The sequence below is a fragment of the Filicampus tigris genome, chromosome 18, assembly GCF_054856515.1.
Source record: "Filicampus tigris isolate MCC_2025a chromosome 18, RoL_Ftig_1.0, whole genome shotgun sequence".
Lineage (NCBI taxonomy): Eukaryota > Metazoa > Chordata > Actinopteri > Syngnathiformes > Syngnathidae > Filicampus > Filicampus tigris.
In genome coordinates, this window is record NC_141234.1 from 4,490,235 (window position 1) to 4,508,623 (window position 18,389).

The window sequence follows — 18,389 nt, forward strand, 5'->3', positions numbered from 1 at the left end:
CAAACAACCTGGGAAAAAAAAAAATTATAATAATAATTGGAAGAATGAGCACAATCCCCAGCTCACGCCCGCACATACACAATACAGGCTAAATAATGAAGAACTGAGTCACATCGCTTGGGTGATTAATTATCCATGTCACCAGATTGGATGATGTGCAGAACATAAAGAAAATAGTCTGTTTTTCTTTTCCAGCACTAAATGCATCTTGAGTGAGGGTTCGATCGAAGTAATGACAGCCATTTGTGGATGGATGACTACAGGCGAGTATTCATCAGAAATGTGCCGCGTGTTGGAAAAACGTTGCAAAACCCTCGCGACTACAGTGGTTTCTTTGAGTAAATTGACTATATGCCATGTGATGACCCCAAAAAATCTGATATTCACTCTAGAAACATTCATCCTATTTATAATAATTCTCTGCCCTTTTTGTCCTTTGCAAAAAATTTCAAAGGCCTGACGTTGTGTTTTCTCTACTAAGCAATTAACAGACATAACATCACCCAATTATATTTACTCAGATCTTCTGTTCGAACATAAAAGTGAAGATGGTATGTGAACAAAAAGGTAGGAAATTGAATTCGGCAAGAGTGACCTCTTCATCTATCGATTCCTCTCCTGTCTGAATGGATCAGCGTCAGGGTGTGAGGAGCACATTAATTTGGAAAAGTGTGGAGGCAGCTACTTTTGGAAAAACTTTCACATTCATATACGACCTGTTTCATAAGTTTTTGCAAATAAATAAATGAACCAATAAAACAAGTTAAGTCACCAGCATAAAATTGAAATGGAAATAAAATGTAAAAATACTTTCCATAAAACTTATTCAAAACATTCTTATCTTGAATCACGAAATGGAATACATTAGGTATAGCTGTACTCACAGTCATAGATTCTTTATCCTCTGCGAAGAGCTGAGACATCTATACTGTACAGGCATCTGAATCTTCTCTGCCCCCATGGAACGAATTTAACTCGTATCTCAAGTCACCACTGTAACACAAAAGAAATTTTAGGAGTGTCAATATCGCTTCAAGGCAATCAAACAAAAATGTTGACGCGTTGCAGGAAAATCAAGCTGCGGGTTTGCTGTCCTGTCCGCAACAGTCAACACAACAATAACAGCTCGGGCTTGTCTCTGTTGTCACTTACTGTAGCTGACAAGTGGCGATGAAATGCTGCTCTTAACAATGAAAGATGACATTTTGCACATTTTGCTCCATTCCTGTCAAGGCCTTGTCTTGCTTTTTGACATCATCATAAAGCCATGAGTAAAGAAAAGAGTATTTGGGAGATGTTGCAACATGGCTTTGAACCACTTCAGCGACGGTGGCGTCGGAAGTGGGGATGAATTTGATTAGCATTCGAAGTACGCCTAACTCACAGGGGCCCTCGGAAATACTTTTTTTTCAATTTGTGGTATTAAAGCGGTAATATCTTCCTCCTAGTATCAATTCCAGACAAGATGTGTAGAATGTTAATAAGATTAAGAGTTCACCCCCTGTAGCGATGCGCTTGCACGGTCGAAACGTTGCAAATATGGGGCGTTGAAATGTTAAATTGTGCTAATTTCCAAGTGTTTATAGTGGCCGGGCTTATTAGCACTGTGATTAATGGAATCCTTTTTACATTAAAAAGTGATATGTGGTGTATACTTATTACATTTGGAACTAAATCGTATTAAAGTCTTATGAAAATGTGCTTCATTGGTACGTGAAATAAACCGTAAAACTATATCAGCATTGCAGAATTTAATGTTTTGCTTCCAGTTTCCCATCACTTTGGTCTTGATGTAACCTTCATAACACTTGTAAACATCAGTGAATTTATTGATATGTTGCTTGTTTTATTTAAAAAAAAAAAAAAAAAAGTCAGACAGTAGAAGGAGACAAAAGTTAAACTGGAAGAGATAAAAATAGATTGTTCTGTGAAGTGCAGATCAGGTTTTCGCAATATAAATAAAGCAGCAAGTGGCACGATTGGGAATCTTCAAGTATGTCGGGATTAAAGAGGGAGAAACTATTAACAAATCTGTTATTCAAATGTAAGAAAAACACTTTGGTCTATTTATATAATTTGCGGTATGTGATGGGTTCACATACAGTTCCTGTATGCCTTTCGCTTCATCTGTGAAAAGAACTCTCAATCTCACATAAAGCCTTCAATCTTTTTATTGATTAACCTTTTTTACTTATATATGGGTCATTAAGTGGGATTTTGATTTTAGGACATTTGCATTTGCTTAATGGCGCTTATGGTCCATTATGTTGAAGTGGCTGTTGATTAAGCATTTCTTGATGCAATTGCACGGCTTGTCTGCAACCAGCAGAGGTGGCGATGACTCATTCTAGTTTGGAGAACAGCATGACGTCAGCCATGGAAAGAATGAAAACAACTTGGCATTTTGCTCAATGCAACATGGCTATCAAAACGGTTCTCAGAAATCAGAGATTTCTCCATCCTCATGAAATAAAAATTGATTTAGCAATTCTTGTTTTTTGGCATAATAATTATAAAGTACTAATCTAAAAGATGGGTGATTGTGCCGGTAAAATAGGAAACTTCTTGGAATGTCTCTGAAGTAAAAGAGGTCAGACTTGAGCTGTGACAGCGGCAGCTGCCAAAACTGGACGGGAGCTGCATAGTAATGCGTCAATTAATTCTAATTTACTGTAAAAACTGCCACGAAGAACAAAAACAATACAAGAGGAATGCTGACAAAGGGCACTCAAAGACTTTCATGTCTTGATTGTAGTCAAAATTGAAATGCAGAGACTCAAAAAGTACAGCCGAGCGCGGGCATTGTCTTGGCGATATATCGCTCACCCCTCTAGATTTGAAGCGTTTTCCCTGTGAGGGAATTGCGTTTGCATGCATTATGTCAATGAAATACAGCGTCACAGCAGGTGATATTACCTCGCGCCTCCATATGTCTTCCCCTTAAGGCCTGCTAAATGCACTGAGTAGTCGTCATGGGACCCATTTATAGCTGTCCATTCCATTCACATGAATTACATCTCACATAACTTCCATCTTTGTTCATGCGCGGCGGTGCCAAGAGCCTGCGTGTTTGACACTTGTATAAATCAAAGAGCGGTTCGCCATTTGAATTAAGGGTCCCAAGTTACAAGCTATCATTGGAGTGAGTCATGCCGTGAAGTATGGATGGGCATGGGCATTCGCGGGACTCCATGCCAAGAAGGCAAGGAAGTCGCACAAAGGATGTTTATTATACCAGTCGATTTATGACTTTGCATATTTGCATCAGTCAGGAAGAAAACCAATGACCTTCATCAGGGGTATGGCCTCGCAGCTTGCCGAGAGAAAAAGCCGGGGAACAAATGTTTACACTCCGGACGCATTCCAATCAGAGTATTTGGGTCATGGTTGCCGTACGTGGCTACTTGGAAAGTGTGTTGAACTACAAAATACACAGCCGTGTATTTGTGATTAGCAGGTGGCCATTCCGTCAGTACGTCGCTGACGGACGGACTGGCGACAATTTACTGACGGAGGCAAGTTTAAAATAACATGACGGACTGACTAACTGACGATTACGGTTTGATTCGGCTTGAAAAAAAATGATTGACTGACGATGCCGGGCAGGTGCTCTGGACCTTCTGTATGCCATCTTCTGAAAAGCGATTTTAAGAAGAAGATGAGGTCGGAGTTCCACGACATCAAATCACCCCTTACTACATTTAGTTTTCATTGCTAAGACAAGCAACAAACATTTCGTTCCCCAGAATGACTGTGACGAAGGTACGAGACATGTTTGCCCAAAGCTTAATTATTGAACAGCATCCGTCTCCAAAATCTACTTACGTTCCACTCTCCCTTTCTGTCGTCCTGTTTATTTCCCTGACATCACAAGACACAAAACAGGAAAAACAAACCAAGCTCTCGACTCCAAGCTGAAAACAGCATATCATGAAGTGACAACAGAACTACCCAATTTACTTTGACACGAGCAAGACTGCCGCTGTATTAACAAAGCTTTAACAGCTGAAATCTCCCAAGGCTAAACTGAAAGTATTTCCCGGGCTTCGGTATTGTTATGTGCTGCTACGTTTTAATGACCACTTGGAGATCTTTACTGTATTTGCTTTAAGATTCAGTGACAAGCAGAAGTGGTGTTCATCTGCTCGGTGAGAAGTCATATTTGCAGGTGCAATCATCAGGACTAAATGGGCAAGAGCAATGTGTGCAATGTTGGATGTTGACTTTTCACTCGCGCTCTGCACTGCTGTGTAGGTGGGGATTTTGTATTTACTTTAAACAAGGTATGAATGCTGAATAAAAGAGTCCACTGTGAACCCGAAGGCCATATATTGTATTATACTGTTGCTCTGGAGAAGCTAAATTTATATACTGTATATCTTGTTTCGTCCTCCAGGCTTGTCTGTGTCTTCATCACTCTGCCTTGTATGCTGCTGATGGCCTCCGAGGCAACACACTTCTGTGTGAATGCATCACTACCACTTGTCAGGGCAGTTGGAAAGGATTTTGAAGGGAATACGAGACGACATATTGCTGGAGGACATGTGAAACCTCAGGCATAAACTCTAGCTTCACTGACACTACAAACTGAGGCTGGACAATTGGACAAAAACGCAGGAGATAGTCTGAGTCGAATCTACACTACATTGCCAAAAGTGTTCGCTCACCTGCCTTCATTCTCATATGAATTCAAGTGACAACCCGTTCTTAATCCAGAGGGTTTCATTAAACAAAGCTTCAGCATACCAAGAGATTTTGGACAATTCATGCTCCCAACTTTGTGGAGGTTTGAGGAGGGCACGGCCCTTTTCCAACAGTGCACAAAAAGGTACTGTATTTTTGGGACCATTAAGCAGCCAATAGGAAGGAATTTGAATTAAAGGCAAACTAAGAAGGAGACATCCGTATACTGTATAAAATGCCCCTTATTACAAGGTGCGCTGTCCATTTAAAAAAAAATTTGTGCCTTACCGTCCGAAAAATATGGTGGTTCCATTAAGACATGGAAGTTTGGTGTGGATGAACTTCACTGGCCTGCACACGGTCCTGACCTCAAACGGACCCAATAGAACACCTCTGGGATGAATTAGAGTGGAGACGGAGAGCCAGGCTCTCTCGTCCAACATGAGCGTGACCTTAAAAAGGAAGAAGGAAAGAAGGGTCAAAAATTCTATTAAACAGATTCCTAACCCTTGGGGAGAGCCTTCGCAGAAGAATTGAAGATATACTTGCAAAGGGTGGACCGATGTCATATTATACCCTCTGAATTATGAGGGTGATGTCAATTAAGTACAATGTTTCTGTTGGGAGTCATAGCTTGCCTAAGTTTGTTTGTAGATATTGCTATTAATAACCAGTTCGTCCATCTTTGCCATATCTCACCCTCTGTTAATGTTGGCCCATTAGATGTCAAATGAACCGTGAGTGTCGTTCAGCATAACACACTAATTCAATGTGAAATAAATTGTTACAAATCTGTTGCAAATGGAACATTAATAGAACACAATAAATAAACCAAAACAGTATTTTAATCCAAAACGGGGCAATTTGTAAGCAGCCAAAGTCTACATTATATTTCAGCTCCAAAGTAACTTGATTTTATACTAGCACTTTTACGATCTCTTATATTTTCATGGTGACGACAACAATGAAGCTTCCCGAGATGAATTGGATTCGTCACGAAAATATAAACTCCAAGGCACTTTGCCCATACACTATTTATATTGGTCCAAGGTACGACACCGACCATATATTTAAGGTGACCTCTCTTTCAACACTAGCAATCGGACTGAAAAGCTCACTTGATAGACAAATAAAATACCACACCTTGAGCATACGACATTGGATAAATGTGGTTTATTAACAGCTAAATAAAGGGTTGAATGTGGTATTATTTTAAGTGAAGACACTAGTGCGGTAAAAAAAAAAAAAAAAAAAAAAAAAAAAAAAAATCGGACCTTGCAAAACTGCATGAACCTTTAATTTATTTGCAGCCAGTGAGCGTATACTTGAAAAGCATTTGCGGGCATATACTGGCAATACTCCAAGCTAATAAGTAATTCATGTACTGTATTAATGCTAGGATAAATTCCGTGGGCGTCTGAGGAAGAGTGAGCATGAATCTTCGGAGGCTTTGGCTTGCTCCATGCCAGTACAGATGGCGTGGCTGGTCTAAAAAGTGTTGTTAGTGTTGCAGGGGAGCAATGGCCGCAGCAAGTGGACAATCACCGCACTGAGAGATAATTTCACACTCGCTGCTCTGATAACTGTCTGGACTGCTGCTGGAAGCAAAACTGGCAGAGTGGCCCTGCGAAGAAATCTTGCCACTTCAAGCCTAACAGAATTAAGAAAACGGTCCAGGCAGTAAAGCCAGCGCCAGTGTGTGCCTGTCATTAATTCGTAACTTCTTTATCAGTCATTCCCATCAAAAATAACCTTTTTCATGTCTCACGATCCAGTTTTACACCAACCACCTTGAGCTTTTAATTTCTTTCATCATTTCGTTCAACAGCAACCCAATTGCACATGAACATATTCTCTGACAAGGATTTTTTATTTATTTATTTGTTTATTTATTTTAGTACAGCAACACTTATCAATTATCTGTTTAAAAATGTCAATCAGACCGAGGGCGGTCTGAAAATGTGAAAAACGCATATGCAGTGATTCACAAATCATAGGTGAGACTCTATCCGCAGCATCTGCCGTTACATTTAAAACGCACCCCTGTTCACAATTTCATGTACCACAATCACACATAAACAAAAATACAAACACACACACACACACACACACAGCAGGCAGCAAACCAAATGTACAACTTGCAATTACTGCAGCCCATAAAGTGTTTTAAGCCCTTAACCACCAACTGCCCCAATATCTAAGACAATATATTTCCTGGTCTTCCTTATTTGCGTTGCAATATCCGTCTTCGCATGAGGTAAACCGTGTCATTAAAAAGCAATCCATGAATATTTGCAGCATCTGTGTCAACAGATTCAAATGTGTTCACTCCAAAACTACAATACAAACCATCCAAACAGGAACAATCGAGGCCAAGTTTGGAGGTGTCAATGTATAAAGACTTGGTTCGACTGGCATGACCTCTTCTTAGAAATAAAAAATACATCATAAACCTTTGGACAATTGAATTTCCACAGATGTGACCACTCTCACCACAAGTAACTTCTCTGAGTAACTTCTAATGTAAACGCCACTGCAACAATTTTGACCAAATAATAATAATAATAGTAGTAGTAGTAGTAATAATTATACATTTTGGGGAACCCAAAAGTCACAGCAGGATCTTTGATTTGGTTATCCCACCAAATCGGTGTCATTTATTGTTGTAACTCTCTCAAAATAAACTTCAATTTACATAAACACTAAATCTGATAAGTCACATGTTGAACTTCTTTAAATGTGAATTGGCCCATTTCTGGCAACTTCATTTTTTAGGTCATTGTTGTCTTTGTACTGAAATTCCCCATTTGAGTGAGCCACATGGCATTTGTGCTACTAAAATGTTGACACTAAGTGCAATACATTGACTCAACAACACATTTTTTTATTTTACAATTGATTATTTAGGTAACTGGACTGTGCTGCGCAACATCAACGATTATACAGAAAAACAAATGGGCTAACTTACATGTGGAATTCCCATTTCCTGGAGATGCTACTTCCTGTGGATCATGTGACATTGTTGACTATACCAACATTTTCAGAGGGGGTAAGAGGACTGAGTGAAAAGCCAGGGACATGACTTAAATGTGATTTTAAACTTTTATTGTGTGTGTGTGTGAAAATTACCTTACGTATAGTTGGGTTAAGGTGTAACACATTGTATGCCAAAAAAAAAAAAAAAAGACTGGACGTTTATAACGGAATTGAATTAATAAATGATTTCATTTCAGCAGGACACTTTGCTGAATTTAAAAAAAAAAAAAAAGTATGGCACCGATTACATTGAAAGGCCCAATTATATTTTGTAGTTATTCTAACTTTTTATGGCGTGTCAAATCCAGATCCAGTCGGTTCAGGAAAAGCACCTGTGGCTCAAGCCAAACTCTGGCAGAGGTTTTCATTTCTGGACTTGGATTTAGCACCAAACTGTTTGTTTGTTTATAGGTAATCACGTGAGTTAATGGCACTTGTTGTTTGTTTGGCCCATTGTTAATATTCCCCAACTACATTTGCCACTCCTGCCATTATGGGGATCTTGTCAAACATTTGATAGAATCCGAAAATAAGAATTTGCTTCAGCACTGCAGATGTTAGCGATTAGCCTTGTGATGATGATAACCTTCACTCTCACTCTCATTCCTGCTCAAATTAGCCTTCATAACCAACTCTGGATCCAGATAAAATGGATACACGTGTGCTATGTCAGTCACTTATACGGTTTGGTTCAGTTTTGTGCAATTAGTGTACTGATTCAAGCAAAACCGTTACTATTTTGGGATTGGGATTGGTGTCTTTTTGAAACACGATTTCAACCATGTTGACTGATGTTATGTTAAAAGGACAAATTGATCCTAGATCAGTAATGTACTTGCCGCAATTATTCAGCCGCCTTTTTCATATTTGTGGTCTTTTTACTGGATACAATCAAGGCTGCTCTTTGAGGTCTGCATGTTGCGCATCAAAGTAGATAGAACCGCGCGCTGACAGATTCTCAATTATTTTCTCATCTCAAAACACTCAAGGCCAGCGGCCAATGTTCCGGCTACCCATTATAAATCTTAAGATAGGACCTGCTAAACACTGATATTTTTTTGTATTCATATGAAAAGGGCTTTGGAGAATATTTGCGGGATTCAGCAAACACTCATGGAATCAAACAGTTAGTTGAACTAGATATTTATATAATACAAACAATGACATTGCAAGAAGGAACTCGATATGTTACATTAGTAGGATGCTTTTACAGCAGTGAAAAAAAAATAATAATAAATTTCACTCCCAGGCCAGTTGTTCCTCTGTACCCTTGTGTCACACATTTAACATGTACGTAATCCTTTTGAAGAAATAGGCACGTATCACAATTCGAGAGATTAGTCGAGTACAAAAGGCCGTTTCTTTGATTCCCGAGTCAGAGAGGAGGAATGTTCCCGAGAGGAGGAATGTTCCCAAGCAGAGCTGGCATGTTTTATTAGGTTGCCATTCCATTTCTTTTACCACTTCCATTCTTGTTCTCCTTATTTTATTTTTCTGTCACCTAATGCACTTCAAGTTCCTTGACTGGCAGACAACATGCCTGAGGCCCGGGGCACTGGGGTCTCAATATTAGATAATTATTCTATCTGTGCTGCTATTGTGAAAAAGAAAGCTAGTCATTTCATGCTGTATTGAGCGACTTTGCCAGGTTATGTTTGGGTCTGCACACACATATGCAAACACAAGTCTCGGAAACCTCATGTAAGTCCCCCGTGACAGATGGAGGAATAGAAATGAACAGGTGAATAACTCGGCAAAATCTCCGTGTGCACAAGTGTTGCAGCGGAAACCAGCGGTGAGGAAATAAGCCGTGTTGAGCCTTGCAAAGCACATGATTGGTTTTACAGTCTAACTGCAAACGCATCATATTGCCACTGGTGCTGGCACAATACAATTAAAAAAAAAAAAAAAAAAAAAAGGCAACGTGGAACAAAATTCAACTGCTGGAATGCATTTGCTTCATTTAAAATTGCATGTCTTTTACTGCATCACTCTCGTAGTCAGCCTTTCACCCATTCACTTGTCGTCAAATACGATACCCTCACCATGAATTGCCATAAATCCTTCCTGGCACTTTTGTCACTACACATTAAGATGCTAAAGATAATAATCCGCAAGCTCTATTCTCCCTCCCTCCTCCCAAAAAACTTCCAGTGCTAAGGAAACTGTCAACAGCGCAAGCACACTTCTGCCTGCAACTTAGCACAAGAGCAACTCCAGCGGGAGTGCTCAGGAGACAATCGCGAACACTGATGAGTTATGCAATCAAAGCAGTCAGGGGAATGCTCATTATTGCAATTTGGGGGGGGGGGGGGGGCTTTGTTTGTTTGGCTCATTTTTGGGTCTGTTTCTCTCCCGCTAGAATACGGTTATCTCATTCGAGAGCTCATCGTGGCGCGCCGATATTGCATTTCTCTCCATTTGATGTGGGGTACCTCTCCACGGTGCCAAGACTGTCACAGCAGGATGTAAAAGCGGGCTCAGATGTGCGCAGCCATCCGTCACAGGTTCTCAGTGTGAAGAAACGTAAAGATGTCCCTAAAGTTTAATTTGATCACATACAACCTTATTTACTTATTACAGCGACTGCTACAGGGTCAGATCTTTAAATATAAAGTAAATAAAAAAGCATTCACAGCATGATCTTTAATTTGGCATTGATGAAGAGCTAAGTCCTACAAAACCGGAATTCATAGTTTCAAATGATGGGATTCAAAATGTAACACCATATACTGTACAGGAATTGTAATTCTACTAAATAAACCAAATGAAAGTAAAAATATATTTAGAGTTCTAAATGTGCCAATCCAAATGAGTTTTTTGCTTCCACTGAACTAATTCTAATATGGTTTCCGTGCAGTTCAACAAGATTTGTCATCTTTTTATTATTTACCGCTAAGACTCCTTATAAGGGGGTAAAGGTGCATGTTCCCCATAGCCTGTGAATGTATTTTCATGTTGATTAAACTAAATAGAGGATACAACAATTCAAGTGTTGTCAGCTTCTCGTGGATCAATTTGTACACCAGCGTTTTCACTCAAGTGTGCTAAAATCCTGGTAGCATTCATGCAACCTGGTGTATGTGTGTGTTTCTGTGATCGTACTGACCTAGAAAATCACAGTGAGTGAGATCGGGGAGTCTCCATGCAGCGACGGAGGGGGGTGAGCTGTGTGTGTTGTGTGGTGGCGAGGGGGGGGGGGGGGTCGGTGGGAATCCGAGCTTCACTGAGCCAGCCTGCAGTCTCACACCGTCAACACCATTGTCTCGTCCCGACTGGAGTGGTGCTGTGGAACGCCGGTGCTCCATGAGGAGGATCGGCATCAATCAAAAGTTCACCACACCATCGGGGGAATTTAATTTTGGGATCATTTGGAAACGGCTGGCGTCACACTTATGTTCCGCATCAAGGGCACTTACTTGTGAGCACCAAATGAAGCGCAATCCACAATCGGCTTTCACTTCAATTCACTTTGATTCTAGTTTGCAAAATAAACATATGCTCTGTTGCAGCTGGTTCCCGAAGTATTCATGGACGTTTGGTCTAGATTGTATGTGATGGGGCATCAGCAATTTCCGGATGCCGTGTTTGTTGTGATTAACGCTTCGTGACCGGGCATCAGAATTATAAATACTGTACAGAATTTTAAAAAAATGCACAGTGATCCTTACCTTTGATGACTAACACATGCCTTTTTCAGTTCTATTCTTGTTACAATTCTTCTTTTTCCCTTACCACTGATACCCTTGAGAAAGGGTATGCGCAGCAAAAAACAGGGAAAAAACAAAACACTGAAGAATATAAACTGTGAAGCGCCGCAACAAGGGAAAGCAGATGTCATATTCCTTTTTTGAGTTGTTTTTGTTCAAACTCTGGCCTTCTGTTCAGCTTTTGTACCTAAGATGTGAGAAAATTTGGTTTCAACATAGGGATGTCACAATATCGTCAATAACGTGATATTGCGATATTAAAATTGCCGCGATATCTCGTCCTAGTCATGCCACGAAATTGATAGCAGCAAATCTGTTTAAAAGCCCAAGTTATTTCCATTTGTGAAGTTTCAGCATCCTCTGGTGGTTAATTTATTAGTGCAGGTTAATTTGATGCCACCTATGTTTAAGACCCACGCTCATCACCAATAGGAGAGCATGACTGGCCAAGCCTATTTCTTTGTGAATACTGTTATTATGAACAAAAACAGAATATTGTGATGGTTTTTTTTTTCATATAAGCTCTTTTTCTTTTTTCTTTTTTTTTTACAATATCATGAACTTTTATACAGTATCGTGAGCTTTTTATGTATCGCCAACCTCTCCACAATATCATGCTAACTATCGTACCGCGAGGTTCATATGGTGATATTATCTTATCATGACATTTGCATATTGTGACATCCCTAGTTTAAACACTTTGTCAGTGTGATAACCGGCTGCAAAGACAGAGCTCATATGGACTAAAGTGAAGAAATGTCATTTCAGTAATGCTATACTAGATAGCATTTGGTAGTAGTCACACTAACACTGCCGCTCACTGCGACATACGGTATGGTGGAAGAGGAAGAAGCAAGAGATGACATCTGGGATGTATCATGGCAACAGAGGCAGGCGGAGGGAAGGGCTGTCATTGCGAGGCCCTCACAGACACACAATAGATAGTCACACGCAACAACAAGCAGCATCCATGTAGTAAATATTACAGTGAAAAATGACCTTTTTTTTAAATTAGAGCCCAGAGGATGAACAAAATAAAAACAAACATATCCATAGACTGGTCATGCCACTCTTGCCTTATATTGGAGGAGAGCTCAGGTGGATTTTCCGTTTGAAGGATCATCCAAATGGACATGGCAATCAAAGCGAATCTCAACATGGAGTCCGACTTCTCCTGGACTCATCCACTTGTAAAAATGTCAAGTGGTTTGCATGTTTGGATCTATTAGACTGACAGGAAATCTAGATGAGATGTAGTTTCTTAAAACGGCATCTAAATATATGGACATAGTCTTTTAGATGTTAGATGGTTTTTTTTTAGAATCAAATAGCTTAAAAAACATTTCAACACAGACATTTCTGAATATGTCATGTGCTGTTTTCAGCTCATCCCCGAGGGAGGAGATTACATTAAATAGCTGATGTCAAATATTAACCAGCCTTGCTGTATTTTCTTGGCTCATTTGGGCTATTTAAGACTGGCTGGCTGTACTCAAATCAAACTGGTCTCCAGACACAAGCTCTATCCATTTGATTAGTATCATCTCCTTTCCACAAACAGGATGTAACTTGGCATTCTGGTAATGTTTGGTTTGAAGGGCTGAGTTGACATAGCCACAATCCGACTCAGTTATGCCAAGGACAACAGTAAATGGATCCAACAAAAGCCCAAATACACACAAAAAAACAGAGTGGAAACTCCAACATTGAACGCAATTATTTTGGGTCAAACAGCGGTCACCCCCAAACCAGTCTACACAAGCAACAGGACCCATTATAACAGGACTTTTCTAAACAAATATTAAGCTACTTGCTTTGCACTTAGTTAATGTGGCCCCTGAAGGCTGTTAGAAATCAATCCCGCTTCACAGCACACATCAACTTTGCTAGCAACTCATCTTTTATGCAGTAAAAGCCTATAGTGACGCCACAAAACATTCACTTTATTCACATGCAAAGCTTCAGTGTGAAGGTTCTCTATTCGTGTAGCCTGGTTTTGTTGTATCTAATTGTCTGGAGGATGTGTAACCTTTGCATTCTTGAACTGGGGATGTAGCATAAATGCCCGCTAAAGATGCTGAATGCATTAATTACTTACAGCAAGCTTGAGTTCATGTTGTGCTCATGTGGGTCGAGATTCACAGAAGATCATGCTTGTTAAAGTAGAAGGGAAAAAATAGCTGAAGGGTATGTTGTCATTGCGATCGTAAGAAGGTTGGTACTTGGTACCTCACATAGTCACCATTACGTTGTGCGTTTTTTTTTTTTTGGAGTGGGGGGAGCCCTACAATTGTGTAGCTCGAATTTTTGAAAGGGACAAAATACTGTCCGTTAAGTAAAAGTAAGGGTCTTTGCATGGCCGTGACGTAAAGTGACTTCAAATTTGTCAACGTAAACATTTTTGAATTGCCAGAAACAAAAATGATTGCCACATATCATCTGTTCACCAGTGTAGGTTTTCAACTTCTGAATGAGCTCAGGGCTGACTTGGTCACAAGAAGGTGTTTTGCCATATCACCTGACAAAATTCCTTTCAGTAGCAGTTTTTTTGGGAGTGGGTGGTATGGGACCTATATTTGATCCCTGGGCATAAGGGAGAAATACATCCAACAAAAATATGGCTTTTGTACAGTTGCGAATCGCAAAGAACACTTCAAAATTCCATCACATTGCACTTCATTTTGCGCTTGTGGTGCTCTGCGAAATCTTAGACGCTGGCGGTTCAGATGGAAACTAACAACTTCCTGCAACAAAGAGTATAGCTCTTAATCACAGCAGGAAGCATCACACTGTCGCCAAGGTGTCCTCCATCCTCAGCCTGGGACAATTTATAGAAAGACGCGACATGGAGCGCTTACAGCTCAAGTGTCAGCCGTGGCTAACAGCTGCACACGTAAAAGGTAAGCAAATTATGGCCAAGGAGCACCAGATGTGACACTAAATGGGACACTGCCTTGTGTGGAACATCTTGTAGGCTGCACAAGCAAAAAAAAACGCAAGGTGGGCTACACTGTCTGCTTGGAACAAAGAGCAAAGAGGGCAAATGCCCTGGATTGTACAAAGTATGCACAATCTCAACGGTGGCCCAATGACAAATGATCACAATGAAATCCGAAACGGTTAAATGACAATATAATGAAGACGGGTGAAGTCGAGAGCGCTGGGAAAAAGTTGAAGAACATGAAAGTCATAGCACAAAAGTGTCAGATGTAATGAAATGGAAGGGGAAATCTATCAAAGACGGAGCGGGGGAGGGAGAGATGTAATGTCCGTCGTCTGGGCTGCAATGAGCCTGCAGCGGCGAGTGCAAAGAGGCAGAGGGCCCGGTATCCCTGACAGAGGCTTATCTCATCTTCACCCTGGAATAAAAACCTATTTTCCAGCCCCAAGACAATAAAGCACAAGGTTAAAGGATCTCCCATCTGTGACACACTATTTGGAGAATGGCTTCGGTTCAACATAGAAATGCATAACACCGTTACCATTCTGGAGAGTGCTTGGTGGCACCTCCTCTCAGCTTGCTTTGTCCTTACTATTAAGTAAGTAAGACAATGGAAATATGTGATTGACCCTCTCTAATGGAACGTTCAATGCCACATTGTTGGATTTGGGAGTCCTCGTCAAAGTGTCCTTGAGCAAGATACTGAACCCTAGTGATGGACAAATGAAGCTTCATGAATCACTTGTGGTCATTTTTTGACTCCTCTAAATGGCACTCTTGGTTTAAAGATGCAGTGGAAATGTAATAAATGTCCTTTGCGCTAGCCTCTATCTTTAAACCAAGAGCACCATCTAGAGGAGTCCAAAATATCACAAGCACTTCATGAAGCTTCATTTTCCCCATCACTACTGAACCCCTCTTGAGGCTGCACCATCAGTAGATGAATGAGGAAACCGTGTTAAAGTGCTTTCGAGTAACTCGAAGGTATAAAAGCTCAATAAAATTGAAAGCCCATTTGGAATATATTATACTATCCATGTCCAGACCTCACACTGTAGCTTTGAGCTCTTCCTTTCAACATGCAACATTCTGCCCTGAATGCTTTTCATCATTTTGCTTCTAAAGTAGCCAGAAGCTGTTATGAGATAAAAGACTAAAACAAATAATTCACTGGCCGTAAAGACACCCCTAGAAACAAGTGTTGCAACTTGCGGGTAACTGTTTTACTATATTTTACGTGGACTCAAAAACATGATGAAAAAGGCGCGTAACGTTGCAAACGCAAACTTCAATCACCTCCACCCCGACTACTGGATAATGAAATTACTCGATTTCTGAAGATACATGACAACTTTTCTCCCCAGCACATAAAATGGTGTTTTATATTATTTCACTTAAGCATCGCCTAAAGACGGTCAGTGACCTCGACCAGCCCGACGCAGACGATCGATATGAACTTTGCTGATATGGTTGATAAAGTGCTCCGGTTTGTGCAATATATCTGATGGTGAGCACCCTTAGTCATTGACTGTATCTGTTGCATTAGACAAACATTATCTTGCTGGCCGAGAAGAGTACAGCCTTAAAAGACAGAATACTTGAAACCATTATGTTTCAAGCCGGTCAAATGTCTCAAAATCGTACTACGGTGAATATTTTTGATATCATCTATTGTGTAACCAGGTGTGTTGTATGTGAGTTGAAATTGAAAAGCAACATTCCCAAAATCATTCAGTGTATGTTCCGTTCAACAGATTCCTTTGGATTAGTGACAATTAAACAAGCTACCGCTCGGGAAAACATAAACTACCGCATTGTTTTGATCTACCACAGACGGAACAGGTGTCTCTTTTAGTGGTTTCGGCAATTTTGTTGAAGAAGACACGCCACCATGTGTAGGAGCTTAAGTCATTTCGCCACAAGCTGTTTAGTTCAATCGGCACCCAAAAATGTAAAACAAATTTGATTTAAAACCGACAGAATCCTTTTTGATTGGTGTTATTGTCTAAAACAACCCAATCTGTTCATTTCAAGGATTTTGTTCGCGGGATTCATATGAGTACCTCTCGTTAGCTTGACAACTTGGTTATTCCAAACTTTGTCGAAAGCTCCAATCCCTCGTTACTCGCTCCGGCAATGTTCTTTTAATGACACTTTAGTGCACATATGGTGACTTGCTGAGTCATTTGGAGCCAAACACAATCACAAAACACAAAGGGACTAAAAAGATACAAGCTAACAAAGAAGCAGGCAGGCGAGTTTTATTTATTCTAATTTCTTGCAAAGGTTTCTCAAAAAGTGAAACGTCTCAGTTTGCAAAATGTGTTCTGACTCATTTCTAGCTAAAACACACTCAAATTAAAGCAGCAGTTTTTCCTTTTGTCAACTCACATCTGTGTTAAGAGTGAGGCCGAGCATTTCTAGGCCAACTGTTGTCGAAAAGCTGACTTTATTTGTCAAAGTGTATTTGTGTCACATATTAGCTGCCAAAGACGCCACAGTATCAAAGCTTGCAGAGATGTGTCACGTTCTGAAAGGTGGCTATTTCAAGCTTCCCATAACAAAGCGCTTCTTAAAAACAAGCATTCGATGAGGGTTGTCGCTAATTAGGGTAAGGGTTAGCGTTAGCCATAACCTATAAGCCTGTAACCTTTGTAATCTTTTCTATGGGCACATACAGCAGAACCATAGATGTAAACTTGCCTGTATGTGCTGTGCACAAGAAATAGATAAATGTTTCCAACAAAAAGCAGGAGTCTGTTGAGGTTAAACTTGGCTTGGCTGAATGGAATATGTTCCAAATAGCAAAGTAATCTATTCACAAAATGTCCACCCTTGGAGAGCAACAAGCCACAAAGGCATTATCCATCACAGAGCTTCAATTAAAGTCCCGTTAAACCTATTTAGAGGATAACCTTAGTTCATTACAACTTGGATTTTTTTTGGGAGGCACTTTATAACTCATCATGCTTTCTATTAAAACAGTTTTTTTTTCAGATCAAATGTGAATTTCACTCTATTAAGATTCAAAGTGATCATGTAGCTAATTAGCATCAGCAAAAAAGATAAGAATATAAAACCTTTCAGAATGACACAATGCACTCTTCACCCATTCATATATCCATTTTATGACGGCAGCTTCCAAAGCCAGAATTCCATTTGGAAAAGGTGCAGTTGTTAATACTTAACACAAAAAAATAAATGTGTTTATTCTAATTGATTGATACCAAAATTCAATGGTGCGTGCGCAAATTGATTCAGACAACTAATTAACACTATAAATCGTTTGACAAACAGACCAGTATACCGTGGAATCGAAACAGAGGCCGAGGGAAGGCACTGACCTTCTCGAGGGGGACACGCAGACATCATCCAAAGTGGCGGTGTGAAGACGTGACTTTGTCACAACAACGGCAGAAAGTGGCTAGCTCCATGCCACCGGCTCTGATGAGGGTGACAGTAGCGGTGCCGGTGTCCAGCAATTGGGGTGACAGGTGTGATCGGAAGATTGAGTGATGGTGAGGAAGACAGTGGAGAGTGCCTTGACGGTCACGCTTTTGTGTGGAGATTTGGCGTGAGCACACAAATTAAAAACAATGTTTGAGATTCAGTGCGACCGTTCACTTTCCATACAAATTTGCTTTCATTTAAAACAGCTTGTCTTAACCTATTGGTAGGCTACATAAGCACAACTAGCTTTTTATTTGTCTGTCGTTTTCTTTTTCAATGTTGTAACTCACACACACAACAAAACAAATCATTGTGATTAATTATTACACTTCCTACATCAACGGACATTTTAGCCATCTAGGAGATGTAGATCAACAGAATTGAACAGAGTTTTCGTAGGGCAGGTCGGACGCCGTTCTTGATTGGTTTGCATATCTTAACAGATGCTTCACGGTTTCAATTGATGAAGTGAGTCAAACTAATTTCCCCTGTTGTGGGGTGTCCAGCAGGGTTCAATCCCAAGTCTCCCGCTTATCTCCGTTTTACTTTCTGCAACTGGGTTGCATCAT

At 40.2% G+C, this 18,389-nt stretch overlaps 1 protein-coding gene across 7 annotated transcripts in view; it reads right to left on the reverse strand.

Moving 5' to 3' along the window:
* LOC147132063 (uncharacterized) overlaps positions 1-10,967 on the reverse strand; it is a 73,812-nt gene extending 62,845 nt beyond the window's left edge. For 5 of the 7 annotated variants that reach the window (XR_015082167.1, XR_015082166.1, XM_086014871.1 and 2 more), the window contains exons 1-2: positions 1,153-1,220; positions 885-993 (exon numbers count right to left, since the gene is read on the reverse strand). The gene's annotated coding sequence lies outside the window, so the exon portion shown is untranslated. Of the gene's footprint in view, positions 1-884; positions 994-1,152; positions 1,221-4,971; positions 5,136-7,651; positions 7,703-10,828 lie in introns of those variants that run through there. The other 2 variants (XM_086014867.1, XM_086014866.1) reach the window with 2 other exon arrangements.
* Positions 10,968-18,389: the final 7,422 nt, after the last annotated feature.